Consider the following 12,326-nt stretch of genomic DNA (forward strand, 5'->3'; position numbering starts at 1 on the left):
GGATTTCAGTTGCCCTGATACCATCTCTCCATGATCTCAATGTTGTGGTGAAACCTTTCACCATGCTCTTCACTGACAGCACCAAGGTTTGCAGGGAAGAGTCTAAATGGGAATGCAGAAAATGAATCTTTAGTGACATGTTGCATTTCATGGTTTTATATAGTTGAAGCATGTTGTCAACCAGCTGCATGTAGTTGCCAAGAATATTTTCAGCAACAACCTTGAATACCTTCCATGCAATTTTCTCCAGTCACTCTAGAAGTTCTTCGAATTGCCTGTCATTGATGACCTATTTGATCTGTAGACCAACAAAAATGCTATCCTTAATCTGGGCATCAATTATTCTGACTTGAATTTTGAATTGAAATAAATATAGGCGATTTCAAAAAGAATGCTGTGTGATAGGGAAATTTCATTGTGACTTTCATGATCTTGATTGGACATGGCATTAACAGTTAAGGGGAGAAGGCCAGGTACTGCAGCTGAGGAGGAGATAGAAAAAGGATCAGCCGTGATTGAATGGTGGAGCAGACTCAATGGGCTAGATGGCCTAATTCTGCTCCTAGGTCTTATGGTCGCGGTCTTATGATCAGTAGCCCAAAATCCATAAGGTACACCCAGAAGTATTTGGGAAGTATTTGTTGTCCAATGTAATGGTCACTGAGAGAAGGCACTGAAACAGGCCCTTTGGCCCACCAAATCCATGCTGACCCTCAGCAAATCATTTGCCCTAATCCTACAGAAATTCACTTTATATATTCTTTCCATTTTCACATCAACCCACAACCCCCACAAGATTCTGCCACTCATCTGTGTAATATGCAGCACTAGGTCTGGGTGCAGCAAGAGCGGCAAAAGGATAGTATAATTAAAGGTTTCCAGACTCAGTCATGTTAGTAACGGTACATGCTGGGCAAGTGTGGGTGTGATGGACTGGGCCAGCCAGGTCAAAAGACACGAGCATTTAAAAGCCCAGCACGCCCTGAAGAGAGAAAGCCCTCCATGCATAGGAGGCCTGATCAGATCAGTTGGCCACATGGGCACCTGCCATGTTCTCGCTATAAATCCAATATGGTACCGGCACATTTTACAGAAACCAGGCTAACACGGCAACCCTCGTGTGAAAGAGTTCGCAGGTTAATCTGCTCTGTAAGTTGTGAGAGGAAACGGGAAGAATCCCACTGGATCACAGATGTGTGCTAACTTCACATCAATAGCATGCAAGGTCAGGATTGAACTTGCCTCTCTGGCAGCGAGAGGCTGTGGCTCAACCAGCTACACCGCTCTGCTGCCTGTGGGGGTGGGGGACTCATTTCCCTCACTACTCTTTCTGGCATCCAAATCGCCTCCAATACCAGCCTGGATCTCACTGGAGCCGGTGGAATATTGAAAGACCAAGGTAAGTGGATATGGAGAGAACATTTCCTATACTGGGGGAGAGTAGGACCAGAGGACACAGCCTCAGACTAGAGGGATGTCCCTTTAGAATGGAGATGAGGAGGAGTTTCTTTAGCCAGAAGGTGGTGAATGTGTGGAATTCATTGCCACAGACGGCTGTGGAAGACAAGTCATTGGGTGTATGTAAAGCGAGTCATTAGGTATATTTACATGTAACGAATAAAGCTTATCTTAAAAAAAAAATTGAAAGCTCATATTATTTCTTTTAACAGGATCTTCTGGAGTAGAGAAAACTTTTTTGAAGTTACAAGATTCTGTTCTTGCCAAACAAAACATCACTTTAGTTCTGTAGAAACGCTGCTGCCTCCGTTCGGATGTTCTTGGAAAATTAAACTCTGATTCGACAGCAGGTGCAGGCGATGTGATACTTTTATGAATGTGGTGTATCTGTACACTCACGTGGGACAGCTATCCTGGTTCACTGGAACTGTGAGGAGAGAAGAGATTTGGTGTTGTCCAGAGATGTCTTCATTAATGAAGGGGAATCTTCTGTGATTTTTGGATTTTGATTTCTTTTCAGAGCTTTTTAGAATCTGCTTCTGGGTACACAACACTCTAATGGGCTTATTTTTATATGACCTGCCACTTTTGGGGAAAAAAAGGCTTCACTAACCAACATAACTTTTTTTTCTGTCTTGGGACTAATAATGTGACAAATTAAATTCAGTGGGTGAATTCATAAATAATAATATAGATTGGAGCCCCATTGAATCCACAAACCCGGTCAGAATTCTACACCTAGGCTTCAAAAGTGGCATTAACTTCAGCAGTGCTTTTCACAAAACTACTCAACGTGTTGCACCACATGTTTGCATTGGTGGTCTTGGAATTTCTTTCTCATAACAAGCTTTTAATTAGGAAAGTTAAATCCTGAAAAGCAGTGATCACATAGGGACTCTCTTGTAGAGATATTGCTCTATATAATTGACATTAGAGATGCACATATTGATATATGAAAACTAGTTCGGCAATGTATTAAATCAGACATCATGTTTTAATTTACTGTTTGAAAGTGTTATATTTAAATCATGATGAAGTAATTAATGAGAGCATTCACATTCAGAGTCAACCCTAATCAATTGTCAACTGTAATTTAATTTTAAATTAAAATTGAATGCTTGTGTCCCAACCTACTGCACTTTTTTTTCCTGTTTCTTTCATTGCTGGTGAATATATTTTTAAAAAAGTATTCAATAACCTCAGAGCAACACTCACTCACTCGTTCACTCACTCTCTCACTCACACATACACACACAGTGGTGTAGGGTCGGGCAGCATCTATGGAGGGGAATAAACAGTCGATGTTTTGGGCCGAGCCCCTTCATCAGAACTGGAAAGGAAGGAGGAATAAGCCAGAGGAAGAAGTGGGGGGAAGAGGAGGAGTATAAACTGGCAGGTGATATGTGGGGGGGGGGGGGAAGTGGGGTGAAGTAAGAAGCTGGGAGGTGATAGGTGGAAGAGGTGAAGGGCTGAAGAAGGAGGAATCTGATAGGAGAGGACAGTAGGCCATGGGAGAAAGGGAAGGAGGAGAGGAACCGGAGGGACATGAAGGGCAGGTGAGGAGAAGAGAAAGGGGTGAGAGGTGAATCAGAATGGGAGTGGAAAAAGAAGAGAGAAATGGGAATGAAAGGAAAATTCAATAAATTGAACAATATCTGATTCATGGCCCGAGCACCTCTGACAATCCACTTAGAGTTTGAATCTTTCCAGCTGACATTTGTCTTTAATTGGTTCAGTGCTAAATTGGAAAGCCATGTAAAATTGTTGTGCCTTTGTACTTTTAGTGTGTTATCTCAATGCTATTCATCTTGAAGAAGTTGCAAGTTAATTGAGTATATACATAATTTGGGGAAACTCTGTTCTGGGGGTACTCTACAGCTGTTAATTTATTTGTTAACAATATTCTACTCTTTCATCTTTTGAATTCAAGAAGTTTTAATAATGAATCAGTTTCTGGCTTTTGAAGATGGTATTGAATTGTTTTCTGCTTTGTGCTACTCATGTATGATGTGAATGGAAATGTGAATCGATGTCGCAGTATACTTACCCATAAGCTCCTCCAAGCAAACAAATGCTTTGATCGTGCATGCAGCTTATGAGGTGACGGAGGCTCTGAAACTTCAGTATTGTGACTTTAGAAGGTGCTTTCCACCTTGTGCATTTATTCATGGCTGTGTTTGTTACTCTTGTCTGTGTAGGGAAATGTGATGATTTACTGCTGTCCAATATAAGCATTGCTGTATGATTCAAACTTTGAATAACCTAGTGGATTTAGGCCTATGCAAGCTTCATCATATTATTGTACTGCTTTGCATGTTGGGTTTTGTGCCTAATTTTGCTGCATGTATTTTCCCATAATCTTTGTTTCAACTTTATATTCTGTCAGTGAGCAAAATTCTGGTCCTCCAGAACCATGGTATTAATTGTATGCTTATGATGTGAACAATCTTGAATTAAAATAATAACTTATTTATAGAACACAGTTCATACAGGCGATGTAATTCAAAGTGCTTTTCAATGGGATAAAGTGCAAACGTGAAAAGACAAATTGATATGAGTTAAAAGCAAGGTTAGGTAAATAGGTTTTGAGCTGGTGTTTAAAAGTGTCAATTGAGTCTGCACCCCTTATAGTCTTAGGCATTGAAGTTCCAGAGTTTATAGAAACATAGAAAACCTACAGCACAATACAGGCCCTTCGGCCCACAAAGTTGTGCCAAACATGTCCCTACCTTAGAAATTACAAGGCTTACCTATAGCCCTCTATTTTTCTAAGCACCATGTACCTATCCAAAAATCTATTAAAAGACCTTATCATATCAGCTTCCACCACCATTGCTGGCAACACATTCCACTCACCACTCTCTGAGTAAAAAACTTACCCCTGACATCTCTGTACTGACCCCCCACCCCCAGCACCTTAAGCCTGTATCCTCTTGTGGCAACCATTTCAACCCCGGGGAAAAAGCCTCTGACTATCCACACAATCAATGCCTCTCATCATCTTATACACCTCTATCATCTTCTGTTGCTCCAGGGAGAAAAGGCCAAGTTCACTCAACCTATTCTCATAAGTCATGCTCCCCAATCCAGGCAACATCCTTGTGAATTTACTCTGCACCCTTTCTATGGCTTCCATATCCTTCCTGTAGTGAGGCGACCAGAACTGAGCACAGTGGGATCTGGCCAGGGTCCTATATAGCTGTAACATTACCTCTCGGTTCCTAAATTCAATTCCAAGATTGATGAAGGCCGATACATCGTATGCCTTCTTAACCACAGAGTCTACCTGCACAACTGCTTTGAGCATCCTATGGACTCAGACCCCAAAATCCCTCTGATCCTCCATACTGCCAAGAGTCTTACCATTAATACTATATTCTGCCATCATATTTGACCTACCAAAATGAACCACTTCACACTTATCTGGGTTGAACTCCATCTGCCACTTCTTAGTCCAGTTTTGCATCCTATCAATGTCCCGCTGTAACCTCTGACAACCCTCCACACGATCCACAACACCTCCAACCTTAGTGTCATCAGTAAACTTACTAACCCATCCCTCCAACTCCTTATGAGCTTAGTTCAAAAAAGCTGACCTGCTTTTGAGGGAGACAGCGGAAGAAACTCGGATCAGCATTGTAAAAAGAAAGTGATTCTGTGACTCTGGTTGCAGACTATTAAGAACCTGAAAACAAGTAAGAGACCTTTAAATTCAATTCAAAACGATACAAGAAGCCAATGCAGAGTAGTTAGTACAGGAGTGAATAAGCTCTCTCGTCCTGGTTTTGGGTAAAAGGTTAGCAGTGGCATTCTGAATGAGCTGAAGTTCGTCAATGGATTGCTTTGAAAGGCCAGTAAAAAGAGTTTTGAAAAATATAATTTCTAAATAGCCCTGTAACTGTAATCATTTATTATCCAAGTAGCAACGTGAACACCAGTCTGATTCCTGAGCATCCTTGACGCGAGGCCAAGTACAACACTTGCAATCCTCACTGAAGACCAATTGCTCAGCACACTCTTCGAGGAAGGCTACCTGAGCACAGCGGTAGAGTTTGGTTTGATTTGCTGAGCCCCTCAGTGCACCATCCTGGATTACAGATAGAGCCGAGGTTGGGGTCGGGCTCAGCACTTCACAGCCTGGAAGAGAAAAATGTGGATTAACTTTTGATTCACTTCCAGTTAGCTTCACACCAAAATAGGAGTTGATTCCTTCAGCAGATAGCGGGTGTGCTGAGGACAGTAAACAGCATAGGGTCAATATCTTTAAACACGAGATCCTGCAGATGCTGGAGATCCAGAGCATCACGCACAAAATGCTGGAGGAACTCAGCAGGTCAGGCAGCATCCAGCACCTCCACTCCATCCGCCAAAAGCAGAACTTACTGGTGTCCAAACGTTATAATTCCAATTCCCATTCCAACATGTTGGTCTACGGCCTCCCCTTGTGCCAAGATGAGGCATCCTCAGGGTGGAGGAGTAACACCTTGTATTGTGTCTGGTTGACTTACAACCTGATGGCAGGAATACAGATCTCTCCTAGTAAAAATAGACCTGATGGATTTGACTGGTTTCTGCATTCTCAGTAGCCTGTACACTGTATTAACATTGTGGAGATGTGGTCAGAGAGGCCTAAATGTGGGTGTGGGATGGCTTTGTAAGTACTGCGTCTGTTTGTATAAACATGGTCCAGTCCATTTGTTCCCCTAGTGGTAATGGTGACATGTTGGTGGAATTTGGGTAAAATGCCCTGCAGGTTAACATGACTGAAGTCTGAAGAGACCAGCTGAATGGTTGCTTTGTAAAGAGCTAATAAAGCTCTCCCAATGTGCCCTTGGCGTTCATACGTGAGGGGATGTAGACAGCGGTATGAACGCAGCAGCAAATTCCCTGAGCAGGTAATGTGGTTGGCATTTAAATGTAAGACATTCAATTTTCCCTGAACAGTGACTGCTAACTACAGATGAATTGTGCACCAAGCTTTGTTAATTCCATCCCCTTTGGATTTCTCCAACAGGGAGCTCTTGTTTACACAGAACAGAGCCATCCCATTGATCAATCTGCCCCTTCTCTCCCACATAACCTTCCATTTTCTATCATCCAAGAGTTTCTTAAGTGCCCCTAATGTTTCTGCCTTTACCCCCTCTAGAAGGGCGTCAATGCACCCACCACACTCTGTCTAAAAAAAACCTACCTCTGACATTCCTCCCCTCCCATGCTTTCCTCCAATCATCTTAAAATGATGCCCCCTCGTGTTAGGCATTTCCAACCGGGGGTGGTGGGGAGGTCTCTGGCTATCCAACCAATCTATGCCTCTTAACATCTTGCACACCTCTATCAAGTCACCTCTCGCCCTCCTTCACTCCAAACAGAAAAGCCCTAGTTCACTCAACCTTTCCTGATCAGAAATGCTCTCTAATCAGGGCATCATCCTTGTTACACATCCTCCCTATAATGGGATGATGAGAACGGAACATTGAGTGTTGGTGTGGAATACACTGAGTTCTGATGCTAACATACCTCTAATATGTGATTTAGACTGAAAAACCTTTCTAAAATCCTCATTTATACACACAATCCCATCTGTTAGTCAACAGAGGCACACCTCAAGGATTTGTGCTTAGCCCACTGCTCTGCTCTCTCTCCACTCGTGACTGCGTGGCTAGGCACAGGTAAAACACCATTTATATATTCACAGGTGGCACTGCTATTGTTAAAATCTCAGACATCTATGAGGAGGGGTACAGGAGTGAGGTAGATCAATTGGTTGAGTGGTGTCACAACAACAACCTGGCACTCATTGTCAGTAAGACTCACCAGTCCTCATCGAGGGATCAGCAGTGGAAAGGGTGAGCAGCTTCAAGTTCCTGGGTGTTAATATATTCAAGGATCTGCCCTGGGCTGACACAATTGTGAAGCAACTCCTCTTTGGTTGGTAACACACACAAAATGCCGGAGGAACTCAGGTTTTGGACAGAAATATTGGCTATTTATTCCTCTTCATAGCAGCTGCCTGACCTGCTGAGTTCCTCCGGCATTTTGTGTGCGTTGCTCTGGATTTCCAACATCTGCCAAATCTCTTGTGTTTATCTTCTACTTCGTTGGGAATTTGAGGAGATTTGGTAATGTAGCTGAATAATCTAGATTTGGAGTTAGAGGGTTTGTTCTTTCATTATGTGCCATGTCATTTGACTCCTCCACATCCCTGTCCCTAATCATTAATCTGACTCTAGTTTCCTCCTGTCACTGTGCTGAGCATTGCTGGGCAGTGTGGCTCATTTGGCTGAAAGGGCCTGTTCCACGCTGTCTTGTCATCATCATGTATGACTTGGGCAGCCATGGTCTTTCCATGGCAAGTTTTTCTACAGAAGTGGTTTGCCATTGCCTTCCTCTGGGCAGTGTCTTTACAAGACGGGTGACCCCAGCCATTATCAATACTCTTCAGAGATTGTCTGCCTGGCGTCTGTGGTTGCATAACCAGCACTTGTGATCTGCACCGGCTGCTCATACACCCACCCAGGGAGTAGAAGGTAGAAAATCAGAATCAGGTTTATCGTCACTGTTGTCAACAGCAGTACAGAGCAAAGACCTGAAGTCACTGCAATACAAAATGTAGATTGTCTAATCAAGAAAGGAGAAGGAACCTAAGATCCAAAGACAAAGCCGTGTTTATTGTCAGGTGCACAGGTGCAATGAAAGACTCAGTGCAGCGAAGTTTACTTCTGCAAAGCCATTTCACGGGCAAAGTGGCAATTCCAGACCAAACCTGAGTTACTGGACAGCTGTGCCAGGGCTTGACCTCTTCCCAAGTGAAACCATGCAGCATGGGTGGCAGCAAGGCTTCACTCCCGGATGAAAACAACGCCTTCTATGCTCGTTTTGACCATCGAAACATGGAGGAACCATCACAAATTCCCTCAGTGCCCAATGACCCCCTGATTTCGGTCTCTGAGTCTGACGTAGCCTTCAGGAGGGTGAACCCACGAAAAACATCCACCCCAGATGGGGTAGCTAGCTGAATACTGAAGACCTGTGCTGACCTGGAGTGTTCACTGAGATCTTAAAGCTCTCACACTGGCAGTCTTCATGCAGACTTCTATTATACCGGTGCCTAAGAACGTGGTCGCCTGCCTCAAGGACTATCATCATTAACTACTCGTGTTGAAGTGCTTTGACAGGCTGGTGATCAAACATATCAACTGAGAAGGATTTGGATCCACTCCAGTTTTCCTACCGGCACAACAGGTCCACAGTAGGTGCCATCTCATTGACTCTTCAACCCCGGAACATCTGAACAGGAAAGATGCACACATCAGGATGCTCTTTATTGGCCATAGCTCGGCATTCAATATCATCATCCCCTCTAAGCTAATCAGTAACTTCAAGACCTTGATCTCAATACCACCTTATGCAACTGGATCCTCACTTCCCTAATGTGCAGACCCCAGTCAGTTTGGGTTGGCAACAACATCTCCTCCACGGTTTCCATCAGTACAGGTGTAACACAAGGCTGTCCAAGCCCCCTGCTCTATCTGTTTTGCACTGAGGCTAAGCACAGCTCCGATGCCACATTCAAGTTTGATGATGACACCACTGTTACAGCGAAATCAAAGGCGGTGATGAATCAATCAGAATATAGGACGGAGACTGAAAATCTGGCTGAGTGGTACCAAAGCAACAGCCTCTTACTCAGCGTCTGGAGGGAGAGACCAGAGGTCCATGAGCTAGTCCTCATCAGAGGTAGAGAAGGTCAGCAACTTTAAATTTCTCAGTGTTATTAGTTTGAAGGACCTACCTTGAGCCCAGCATGTAAATGCAATGACAGGGGAAGCAGGGCAGTGCCTCGACTTCCCGAGAAGTTTGTACAAATTTGACATGACATCTAAAACTTTGACAAACTTCTATTATGTATGATGGAGAGTATATTGACTGGCTCTATCACAGTCTGGTGTGGAAACACCAATACCCAATAAAAGTGGATATAGCCCAGTCCATGGGTAAAGCCCTCCCCATCATTGTGCACATCTACAAGAAATGCTACTGCAGGAAAGCAGCAGCCCCTTCATCGGGGCTGGGTCTTAACTAGAAACGTTAACTGTCTACTCCCTGCCCACGGAGCCCGCCTGAGCAGCTGAGTTCCTCCAGCTGTTTGTATGTTGCTAAGAACTAGTCTCTGCAACATGTTTGGCACAATTTAAAGATTAGCTTTATTTGTCGCGTGTACATCGAAACTTTGAAACGTGCATTATTTGCATCAACAACCAATACAGTCTAAGGATGTGCTGGGAGCAGTCCGCAAGTGTCACCAACTGACCCAGACTCAGCAGTGATGTAAAAAGCTAGACACTAGAACACTAGCTATACTACTCCTTTCAAGGATAACTTTGCCGATTGACTCTCCTATAGAGGCGCCCAGTTCTCGCTCTGTGCATCTTCAGCGGTGGAGCGTTAGCGCTCTCTAGTGGCTGGAAGTCTGCAATTCAAAGCTAACCACTGACGGAGTTCACCGCGGTTCTACTATGTACGGTGCTAACAGAATTCATGCATTCTACCGCAAAATAGTTGAGCCATAAGACATAGGATCGGAATTAGGCTATTCGTCCCGTTGCGTCTGCTCCGCCTTTCCATCATGGTTGATTTATTTCTCCTCTCAACCCCATTTACCTACTAGCTTCTCTGCCTAACTAAAATGTGATTATCGCCGCTTACATTTTACCCCAAACGTAACAGTAATGTAAATTGGTAAATTAAACTAGTAAGTATGTTTATTATGGTCAGGTGCAGTGAGAATATAAATACATTTTTAAACACGAGATTCTGCAGATGCTGGAAATCCTGACACAGCATATACAAAAATGGCGGAGGAACTCCGCTGCACCTACCGAGAGGAATAAAGAGTCGAAGATTTATGCCGAGGCGGACGAGAAATAAAGGGGAAAGATGTCAGAACAAGAAGGTGGGGCCAGGAGAAGGAGTACAAACTGGCAGCTGACAGGTCTGGGTGAGCACATGGTCGAAGAGTTAGAGGCACTGAGGGGAGTTGTGTGAGAGAGAGAGGTCTCACTGATCTCCCTTCAAAGAGAAAGTTTAAATGTCTTCCGGGTAAACAAACCTCGAGGAGACTAGGCTTTAGGCAGGAAATCATAAACACAAGAAATTCTGCGGATACAGGAGATCCAATGCAACACACACCAAATGCTGGAGGATCTCCACAGGTCAGGCAGCATCTGTGGAAAAGGTTCTTATCAGTGTGGAGGAACAACGAGATCTTGGGGACCACATGCATAGATCTCTTAAAGTTGCCACTTAAGTTGATAGAGCAGTCAAGGATAGTGTGGTGGCCTTCGTTAGTGGGGGAATTTTGTTCAAGTCCTGAGGTAATGCCGTAGGCTCTAGAAAACTCTGGTTAGACCTCACGAGCATTGTGTTCAGTTCCCGTGACCCCACTATAAGAAGGACGTGGAAGACTTCCTTTGGAGAGGCTGCAGAACAGATTTATCAAGATGTGTCCTGGATTAGAGAGCATGTCTTACGAGGAGAGGTTGAGCAAGCTAGGGCTTTTCTCTTATGAGTGAAGGAGGGTGAGAGGTGACTTGATAGAGATGTACAAGAGGCATAGACTGAGTGGACAGCCAGAGACTTTTACCAAGGGTGGAAATGGCCAATACCAGTGGCTTGAGTTGATTGGAGGAAAGTATAGGAGGGTGTCTCTATCTTTTTTACATAGAGAGTGGTGAGTGGGTGGTACATTGAAGAGACTTAGACAGGCAAAGGGATGAAAGAACATTGGAAGACTGTGTGGGAGGGAAGGGTTAGATTGATCTTGGAGTAGGTTAAAAGACTGGTACAGCATTGTGGGTCAAAGGGCCAGTACTGTGCTGTACTGTTCTGTGTACTAAGCAGTGGTGGTAGTAGTGTAGGAACCACGTGCCCATTCATTGTCTCTGTAATGTACTTGTGTTGACCATCCTCATTTTGAGTTAAGGTTATGTGTCACGTGGGTTTGGATGGCGGTGAAAATAAACGCAGATGGTCACCTGTTCGCCTGCATGGTGGCACAGAGAGAAAGGGAGCGCATTCCTTCTGTTGACCGTTCGTCCTTGCTTGAATTTGATTTGATTACGCTCGTCTTGCTTGTTTTTGCTTTACATGAGTTACGGAAATGTCGAACGGTTTTACTGCTGGTTTGTAATAAAGGACTAAACGTACTTTCTCAGCTTGGAATTCGGTTAGCTGGGAGCTCATCAAACTCCCTCACCACCTCTCAGAGACTTACAGTGTGTTTTTAAGTAGTCGCTGCAAGTGGTAAGGATATTACTACTAATTTAAAATGGTTCGAATATGTTTACTGGATGAAAGACGAAAGAAAATCACAATAACTAATCAGGAGTGGAGATATACAAAAGTATGAGGGGTATAGATGGGGTAAATACAAAAGGCTTTTTCCACTGAGGTTGGGGGAGACCACAACTGGAGGTCATGGGTTACGGGTGGAAGGAGAAGTTGAAGGGGAATTTCTTCACTCAGAGGATGGTGTGAGTGTGGAATGAGCTGCTGGTGGGAGAGGTGGATGTGCGCTCAGTAGTAACCCTTAAGAGAAGTTTGGACAAGCACATGGTCTTGATGCAGGTAAATGGAACAAGGCAGAAGATATGGCCAACATGGACTGCGTAGGCTGAATGACCTGTTTCTGTGCTGTAGTGCTGAACGATTCTATGAGAACCTGGATTAAATCATCCTCTTATACCAGTGATTCCCAGCCTTTTTATGCCATGGACCCCTAACATTCCCCAGGGGGTCTGTGGACCTAGGTTGGGATCCTCAGCTTTAAAGTCAGGGGATTTTCCCACAGTGTTTCACTGGGACAGAGC

This window comes from Hypanus sabinus, chromosome 25 (genome assembly GCF_030144855.1).
Source record: "Hypanus sabinus isolate sHypSab1 chromosome 25, sHypSab1.hap1, whole genome shotgun sequence".
Taxonomy (NCBI): Eukaryota; Metazoa; Chordata; class Chondrichthyes; order Myliobatiformes; family Dasyatidae; genus Hypanus; species Hypanus sabinus.